The 10,609-nt window shown below is 31.5% G+C and overlaps 1 protein-coding gene across 1 annotated transcript in view; it reads left to right on the plus strand.

Moving 5' to 3' along the window:
* LOC108906660 (potassium channel subfamily K member 1) overlaps nt 1-10,609 on the plus strand; it is a 114,598-nt gene that overhangs the window by 17,018 nt on the left and 86,971 nt on the right. The window lies entirely within an intron of this gene.

The following is a 10,609-nucleotide window of genomic DNA, read 5'->3' on the forward strand; positions in this document are numbered from 1 at the left end:
TGGTGGGTCCTTTTTTTCTACCTGGTAATTTTGCTAAGCTCTGAGTTTGTTTCGACGCTTTGGACAAAAACCGGCTCGACTATTTGGGGATTTTCCCGGGTTATTTCGTTATCTTCCGTTTCAAAGGGTCTCCAGAAAGCCATGCTAAATTACTAGATAATTACATACAATATTTATTTTAATAACTATTACACTTTACTAGTTACGATATGAACAAATAATAATATTACCTAATAATTAATAATACGTATTATACCAACAATAAATATACCACGCCAAGCACTTCTCTCTACGGCACTGACAAAGCCAAGTGAACCGCGTTTGACATCAAACTAATTATAGGATACCATGCAAAAAATTATTTACGAGCTAGTGGACCAATACAACCAGCGCGGACTCGCCCAATGGCTATTCGAGTATAAATTAAGAGACACATCATGGATAAAGCATAAGAAGAAATTTCAAGAGAAGTACAGACGGTCCTGTGCTTTAAGATTCACAGGTTCCAATTGATATCGTAACAACTATACATACTATGTAACAATTTATTTAAAAAAATTGAAAACCTTACACGCTTATTGTTTAGTATTATTGTTTCATTGTTTATTTAAACTCTACTTCTATTCCAGACGTATCTATTTGTTTTTTAAAGAGGCTAAATAAATTACATTGGTTCATTTCCAATAATGGAGTAAAGTAAATGGTATTTCTCACTATTTATTAATTTCCCGTTTCTAATAAATTGCTCGAGTGATGGTACTATAGCACACGTGTTTACTGTATGGTTGTTTATTAATAAACAGGGTAGCCCATCGAAATCGTACCGCAAGGCATTACAGGGTAGTAAAGAACTTTTCGGCAAAATCCAAAAACAGGTCAAATGTTTTCGAGGGGGACAACTTTTGGCTCAAAAAGCATACCAAAATCTTCAACCCCCTAAGTGAGGGTGCTATCCCCTAAATTTTTTCAAATGGGAATGGGGGTCAAGNCTCCAGAATGTTCGACAACGGTTTGAAGACAACCTGTATCATTGTATGCAAGTTGGCGGACAACATTTTCAGCATTTACTTGACTAATACCGTAAGTTTTGAAGTAAAATTAAATCGATTTTCGCATTTCTCGTCAAAAATATTGTTCGTATTTTCAAAGCTGCATATTTTCTAAAATAATGGATCGATTTTCAAAAAGTAAGAATCGATGTATAGAGAATTAAAAGCCCTTTCTAATGACCCCCCACTTGACCCCCATTCCCATTTAAAAAAACTTGGAGGATGGCACCCCCACTTAAGGGGTTAAAGATTTTGCTATGCTTTTTGCGCCAAAAGTTGTCTTCCTCAGAAGCAAACTTTACCTGTTTTTGGATTTTGCCGAAAAGTTCATTACTACCCTGTAATGCCTTGCGGTACGTTTTCGATGGGCTACCCTGTATAAAGTGGTGTTCAATATTAGAAATACATTTACTTACATATTGAAGGGAAAGGAATATACTTAACACGTAATGAAGAAAATAATATGTAACCGTCGTTACTACAAACTTTGGAAAGGTTTTTTTCTTTTGTCAAGTTATATAGAAAAAAGAAACAAGAATAATATGTTTTCTTAATACCTAAATATTCCTCCTTTGTACTAAAGAGATTTAGTACAATGTAGTTATATCCTAGATGTAACTTATAGAAAAAAAACTGGAAAATAACTATAAAATAGTTCCTGAATGAGAAGGTTCTAGATGTTTTAACCAAAACTTTTGTCCCTTGAGCTCTTTGGTAAATGCTTAATTCACTAAGTATAGTAAAATTTAAGAAATTGTAAAAATCGTTATTAGTTAAAGGTTTGCACAAATTCGCGTTTACTAAAAAGGTAACGAAATGGATCGCATATCTGCATAATCAGTTGGTGGAAGAAATTGAAAAATTAAAACATAAACTAGCTTTTGTCTGTTTGTGCGTTAATGTATTCTATAAAAAAAAACTTAAAAGATACAAAAGTATTAGATAGAAAAGCAGTAAAAAAGATTATCTCCGATGTCAAATACTTTATTCTTATAGTTGGAAACTATCAGACCCTACCAATTTCGACGCCACTGGTAAATTTTGTTAAAATTTTATTTTGTTTTAATTTTTAAGTGTTCGTGGACAACAGCTTACAAATTTTTTTTTTTTAGATACGTGACCTTACCTATCTAGTAAAATTTTCCACTGTCCGAAAATGATAAAAAAAATTGTGACGTGTGGTTTCCCCTCAAAAATTCAGAAGTCCAAACTAGCCATCTAACCCACCTATTTTTAGTAAAATTTTGCGCTGAATCCGAAAATGATAAAAAAAATTCTGACGTGCGGTTTCCTCCCACACACCCTCTATTCCCCTCAAAAATAAAAAAAATGGAAGTTTGCCATCTAACCTACCTATCTTTAGTAAAATTTTTCGCTGAATCCGAAACTGATATAAAAAAATCTGATGTATGGATTCTCCCCCACACACCCTCAATTCCCCCGAAAATTAAAAAAAAAATTCAAACTGGCCATCCAACCTACCTATCTTTAGTAAAATTCGGTGAATCCGAAAATGGCAAAAAAATTGTTTGGACATGAGGGATCCCTTCTACTCATCCGTATCTCTCACTTGTTTCTTTCAAAAATAAAAATAAATACAAATAAGACGTGGCAACCGTTATAACTTTTATAAAATCTGCCGGTAAAACCAAAACTAAAAAATAATTTTTGAACTAAAAGTTCCATTTGCTCGTACACTAAACCTCGCCCCCCAAGTTAGAATTTACAAATTACGGTTAGCATCCTAGCATTAATAAAATTTTTCAATGAAAGCTTACTGTTTTCGAAAATGTTTTGAGCTCTTTAGTAACTTTAAGCTAGGTTGTATACGGAAGGTACTAAAGATAGGTAGGATTACGTCTCAAAAACAAACAATTTAATTTTTTTTGTCGGCCTGCATCAAAAACTGAATTTCATATTATCCTATTTTTGAATAATTTTTTAAATAGAAACTCTTACCGTTTAAAAAAAAATATGGCTTTTTTTTATTCTTTTTGATAAGAGAAATTGCTTGTCGTAACGTTTTTATTACACCCTATGTTAAAATTAACTTGAATAGTAAAAAAAATAAATTATTAATAATAGTTAATTATGTTCACAGTCTAATAAATAAACTCTATGGCTACCTAGGTATATAAATAATCTAGCCTTAACTAAACCAGACAAAGAGATAGGAATAATTATTAAAGTAATCCCTCTAAATATATGCTTCAGAACAACAATGCCAAGCATCTTCTTACGTAATCTGTTGTATAAATTTGTAGGTCTATTCTTTTCTCTAAATAGTACCTAGTAATTTTTAATGATGCCGTTATATCTTACTTATAACTTCACAGTTTCTTCCAGGCTGTCTAGGCATCCCTTAAAATAATTTAAGTAAGATTATGCAGGTAGTGTAGCCTCTCATCATTTTATCTTTTTGCATTACTTTCATCTCACTCTTAAAATATCACTATTAGAATCTCTTTTTAAGTCATAAGAATAAAAAATAACTACCTACATTATAGCATCATACATTTTTATTGAATCATTTTTAATACGTGATATATCCACGGGGTTTGTTACTTTATTACTATCGCGTTTAATTGTCTTACAATCAATAATATGGCGAATGCGCTAGTAATATAGGAGAATAAATATTTAAGTTTTGTTTTACATTTCAACTTTGCTAATATGAATATGAGCATCTTCAAAATATTTCTATGTATATGCAAGGGATGCCACATTTTCTGTAACGTCCACTTAAAAACTAAAAGACTTACCAAATCGGTACAAACCTTAAGTAGGTATATGTGCAAGCCATAGGCGGACAACAGGGTTCAACTTTGCATAACTTTTCTTTATCTTTGTATAGTCCTAAATTTCTCCCAGTATTTTCACGGCTGGTACCTAGTACATAATAAAATAAAAGGACCATTCCTATAGAAATCTTTTTCCAAAAATAGATAATAATTTAGAGATATACCTCTGAAAAGGGGGGCGGGGGTTGGTATATATAAAGTTATTTACGATATTTTGAAAGATTTTCTACATATTTCATTCATGTTTTATGATTAACTAATTTTAATAAATCAAACCGTTTTCGTAAAAAACAGATATACGTCATGAGAATCAATTTTTAGTATTTCATAGCGTTGATCGGATATGTACTTTGAAATTTGAAAAAGTTATTTTAAAATCTATTTTGGTCGGTCAAAGTGATCACCACAAGTTGGATGTGCTCTCGGTTTTTTTGATTAATAGGTGACAAAAAAACGTAAAAAAGTGAGTGCTTATTTCTGATTTCTTATACGGACTGAACTATTGCCAGTGGTGGAGGCTTCTTTTTCACAAACATGAGCGGTATACAATGCAAATGCTGCGGTAGACGTACTGAACCTCATCTTGGTTTAACTTGCTGCATCTGTAAAGGTATTTATTATCATGTCTGTGTGAATATGTCTTCAAGTGAAACAAGATCTATCAACAACAAAAAGTCACTTTCTTGGACCTGTACGAAGTGCGAGGATATTGGTGGTGACATTAATTCGCTAAGAGCCGCAATTATTGCACTTCAAGAGGAAGTTAAAGATCTAAAAGCTGCTAAAAGTATTGGCAATATAAATAATACAGGTTACAATATTGAGGAAATTATCCAAGAAGTTAACGATAGGAATAGTAGAAGATGCAATCTGATTATTTTTGGGATTAATGAACAGCCATCTAATATAAACAAAGCAGATCGCAATTCTGTAGAAAAAAATGAAGTGGCTAAAATAATTAACTACGTTTCTAACACTATTCCAACAGAAGGTATACAGTGTCTTCGATTAGGAAGATTTAGTCCAGAAAATACTCGTCCTCGACCAATTAAAGTAATGTTCAGCGATGTCAATCATGTTCAGGAAATTCTTAGGAAGTCGAGGAAACTTAAAGAAGCAGATAATTATGAACATATCTATATAAGTCAAGATAGAACTCCTAAGGAAATTGATTATTTTCACAAAATAAAGAAAGAATTTATTGAAAGGAAACAAAAAGGAGAAGACGTAAAAATAAAATATTTTAACGGAGTTCCGAGAGTTGCTGTTAATTTAAACTAAATATCTTACCCAGTTACAATTATCCTGATCTGACTTTATGTTGTTATTATCAAAATGTTCGTGGATTAAATACCAAATTAACAAGTATTTATAATGCTATATCATCGAATGATTACGATATTTTGTGTCTCACCGAGACATGGCTGGGTGCAGGCGTAAGTGATAACGAGTTTGTCCCTAATAACTACATTGTGTACAGATGTGATAGAGATTCAGTATTGACTGATATGTCAAGAGGAGGTGGTGTCTTAATTGCTTTTAGAAATAATTTAAATATTGAAATAATAGATGTGTCCCCCATTAAAAGTACTACGCCTATGATTGACATAGTTGGATGTAAAATCATTAACAGTTATTTCGTTGCCTATATATTTGTTATTTATATTCCACCTAATGTATCGCTATTTCATTTTGAATTGTTTACTGAGAATTTAATAACATTATGTGTACAATTTGGTAAAAATATTCTTATCATGGGTGACTTCAATGTTCCAGGTTTTGGAGTAGATAGAAATAATACTAAATGTGAACTTTTGAGTAGCTTAAGTGAAATGATTAACCTACAACAATATAATTTTGTTACAAATAATCAGGGTAGGCTGCTTGATTTGGTATTTTCCAATTTTTCTTGCAAAGTGTCTAGAGACAATTTGCCTCTTGTCAAAGAAGATGCTTACCATCCTGCATTGGAAGTAATATTTAAATGTGGACTGCAACATTATGATCAATTTAATAATAACAACCTCAATTTAAATAGGGAATATAATTTTAGAAAGGCGAATTATCCTTTAATGTATGAATTAATTGCGAATGCGGACTGGTCTGAAGTATTACGAAGTGAAAATATTAATACTGCTTGTGAAGTTTTTTATAATATACTAAATAATATTTTTGATCAGTCTGTTCCATTAAAAATTAATCCTCGTCGCCGTTTTCCACCCTGGTTTACTAAAGAAATTATAACAAATATTCGTTCTAAAGAATCTGCTTTGAAAAATTATAAAAAGTTTAGAACTGATTATTATTTCAATAGATACAGTAAATTAAGGCGTACAGTTAAAATTCAAATTGAACAGGCATATAAAAGTTTTATGGAGAATTCTGAACGCCTCATTATAGCTGATTCCTCTAAATTTTGGTCATTTGTAAAAAATAAGAAAGGGCATTCTAATATTCCGGGTGCAATGAAATTCAATGATATTCTGTATGATAATTCTCAAGCTATTGCTGAAGGATTTGCTGATTATTTTCGTAGTGTTTATGTGACACCTGATTTTAATTATGAAACATTTAATATGGCGCACAGTTTTAACAGGAATATTNTGATGCCCAGAAATTAACGTGCCTCGTCTTATTAGATTATAGTAAGGCGTTTGACTCTTTGGAGCACGACTTACTTTGTAGGAAGTTAAGTTTCTTTGGATTTAATATAAATGCTGTCTCTTTTATACGTAATTATTTAAGTAATCGTTTTCATAGCGTATCATTTAATTCTGAGATTTCCAGCCCATTACCGCTTAGATTGGGAGTACCTCAGGGCTCCATATTAGGACCATTGTTGTTCTCAATTTATATATCCGACTTTCATACATTTATAGATAGCTGTAATATACATCATTATGCTGATGATACGCAGATTTACCACTCATTTAGTTTTGATCAATACAATACTGCAGAACAGTTGATTAATTCTGATCTGAATTCACTACATAATATATCACTGGCCCATAATTTAAAATTGAACGCTAATAAATCTGCTATGATACTTTTTGGGTTCAAGGCAAAAAGAGATATCATTCGTGATAGAATGAATATCAACTTAAATGATGAGGCGTTGCCTATAGTTGATAGCTGGAAAAATTTAGGTGTATGGATCGATTCTGATTTGAGGTTTACTAAACATATTAATTATTTGTCCAAATCAAGTTATAATATCCTCAAAAAGCTTTACTCTCATAGACATATATTAGATTTTAAAATAAAACTGCAACTCTGCGAGTCACTCATATTCTCAAAATTGTCATATGCCGATACTGTTTATGGTCCTGCACTATTGGAACGCGATGCCAATAGATTGCAACTATTACAAAACGCATGTCTTCGATTTGCTACAGGACTGCGTAAATTTGATCATGTGAGCAATAAATTTGCTGAAGTTAATTGGTTGAAACTCGATAAACTGCGTGCTATTCATGGTTTTTGCCTCGTTCATAAAATTTTAAACATGCGTACACCTGAATATCTATTCAACAAACTCACACTTATGTACTCGAATTACACTAACACGAGAAAGAAGCACTTATTACTTATACCTAAACACTCGTCTGCCACTATGAAACGTAGTTTCTCATATACATCTAGTAAGTGTTATAACAACTTGCCTCCACATTTTAGACACTATTCAATTTTTAATTTTAAAAAGAAAATAAAAGAATTTCTGTGTCATACGGATAGGTAATTATCAGGAAACGGATTCTGCCAGGTTTCGGACTTCACTTGGGTTCATTTATTTATTTATTGTTAGCATTTATTGTTAGCATTTTGTTATTATTATTAATGTATTATTAAGGTATAATTAGTATTTTCTGATTTGTTCTTTATTAGGTAATGTTTCTCTGTGTTTTTTATTATGTAATTTTTGTTATTGCTACAATTATTGTATAAATTTAAATTAATTTAAGGTTAAGTTGAAAAGCAGCCTTGGCTGATACTTCACCTTTTCATTGTATACTTACTGACAATCAATAAAGACCATTTATTATTATTATTATTATTATTATTATTATTATTATTATTATTATTATTAAAATGAATATTTCCATGAAGCCATGGTCACATTAACGTTTCTTAGCTCAACTACAATAATTTTGTTTTCCTAAAAATTCTTTATTTTTATAATTTTTAATTGTAATGTTTACATAACCAATTCTTTAACGTTCGGCTGAAAACTAGAAAATTTAAAGTGGTTTCAATCTGGTATAACAAAATTATGTAATTTTAACGGTTTTTCAACAATCATGTTCTCACTGGCAAGTATATTGCTTTGAGCAAGAAAATTTACTAATGTAAAAAAAAGGAGGATAGAATGTTACAGAAATATTCCCGTACAATTATAAATAGGTAGCTAGAAGTAAGTACCTATACGAGTGTCAAAGATTCTCGACTTTAAGTGAAAGATGCTTTTACTTTACAAGAGGGTTCTGATTTCCTGAAAGGGATCGTTTGGAACGACCAAATAGAACTTTCACAAGAAGGATTTGTAAGAAGCGTGATTTTTCTTTAAAATATATATCCTTGTTGTGTACTTCGGCTATAAATTCGTTTTAATGTCTCTGCCTTTTTACTGGAAAGTTTGCTTATTTACTTAGCATTGCAGCATTGCACGTAGTCTATAAATATGTAAATTTGTCCTTTTCACACATTTTGTGAGTATCGCCTACGAAAAGCAAATAATTATAAATTGAACCTATTGTCTGTAATTATTTACATGTGGCATTTTCAGTTACTTATTTTGATTAATTGGGTTTCTTTTCACACTGAAAGGGAAAAAATAATAAATAACCCTTTGCACCAAGAGGTTCAGTCAAAGGGTTGATTTTATAAACTTTTTTAAGATATTATCTGTAATTATTTATTCGTGGCATGTTCAGTTACTTTTTTTATTTAATTTCTTCCACACTGAAAAGAAGAAAAATAATAATAAATAACCATTTGCGCCAAAGGGGTGATTTTATAAATTTAGTTTGGTTAAACAGAAATATTGCACACTAAGAAAGTAGATAATTCCTCCTTTCACTAAAACACATCACACAACTTTCCTTCCGGAAAACTCTCTATTTTAGTTATAAAATTGACTAAAGTTGTCTTAGGAAGTCAGAATCTGAAAAATAAGAAAATGCGAAAGAAGATAATACGATAAAAAGAAAACTAAAAGAATACGCGACTATTTTGTTAAATTGACTTTAAAATATGCTGGCCCACCTAAAGTAGGAGAAGAATTCCTCAACGTTTGTGGAATTGTCATATTATACTGCAGTATACAGGGTGTCCGCAAATTTCACCGACAACGTTTGAGTGCGACGATAAATACGATCTACGAAAAAAGAGTTAAATAAAAAATGTTTGGTTTTTGAGTTACAAGCAAAGTTGTCGAAAATAAAACTAATTTAATTAATTACTGTATAACCCTTTTACCGATCTCGTTAAAATTTGGCACATTTATTTGGACTATTATGGCGTATTATTTTTTAAAGTTTTAGTCAAATCGTTATATTGAGTGATAGCTTTCTCCGGTTACCTCTCCCAAAACTTTTACAGTGATGGAATTATTTTTAAACGGGCAGCAACATTGAAAAGGTCGTTTTATTAAAAGAAAAATTGTCGCTTGAGAAAATCGCCTGAAGAAAACCATTTTTTACAAAAAATGGGATTATTTGCAGGTTTATATTTTTCTCGAATTTAAAACTTAGAGGCGATGAAAACAAAATATGATGTGTAAATTTTCTCATTTCTCATTTTTTTTACGGAAATTATCTTTAACATTGAATAGTTCGTCAAGAGTTTTTGTAAATGTTGTTTTCGGAGAAACACGCCAACAGAATTTTTCCTTCACTCATTTGCATCCCACCATTTTTCTTCAGATTTCCGGTATTTCAAGTCCAGATCGTGATTTTGAGCGAGGGTAAATATTTAGTAAGAAATAGTATTTGGTCAAAACAAATATGACATAATTTAGAATCGCATCTTAAAAGGAATATATATTTTCATAAAAAAATATGCTGTCTGTATCATAGATTAGATTTAATTAGTGATGGGACTACTCGAATGAAAATTAGCGATTATATCGATTATGAAAATCTCTCGAGATATCTCGAGTGGTCATATAGAATCATTCGATTATTCGGATACGAATGACAGTGGGCACAGCGTTACTAACACCTGCGCTACTCGAGCGAGTGCGCAGATGTTTCGATTGTTCCAACGTTCTAACGAGCTACAACATCTCGAGATAAGACGGCCGAGAGGATAGATGAGACAATCGAATATCACCGCACCGACATACAAGAAAAAAAGGTATGCAGGAATTTTATGAGTGGCATCGCGGGGGTGTTACATGGGAGCTTTATTTAGCGGGGATAAAAATTCATATGAATGAAAATAATACCAAATTATGTTTTCTATAATTTTTTTTTTTCAAAAAAATCCCAAACAATGGACCTCTTTAGGCGGCGACTACTCATTTTAAACACATGCTGCTGAACTACTCAACTGGCAACGAAGAAATATGGAAGAAATGCCCCAATCCGCGACAGTCATTCATTTACCTAGCGTCAACATGTTTCGCATATGATTTGGGATAGACCGGAAATTTTCAAAGTGAACTTTCGATTATTCATTCGAATGATCATTCGATTATAAAATTAATTCGAATGGTAACCTCTCGATTATTTAATTCATTCGATTATTCCCATCACTACT

This window comes from Anoplophora glabripennis, unplaced genomic scaffold, assembly GCF_000390285.2.
Source record: "Anoplophora glabripennis isolate ALB-LARVAE unplaced genomic scaffold, Agla_2.0 scaffold185, whole genome shotgun sequence".
NCBI classification, from domain to species: domain Eukaryota; kingdom Metazoa; phylum Arthropoda; class Insecta; order Coleoptera; family Cerambycidae; genus Anoplophora; species Anoplophora glabripennis.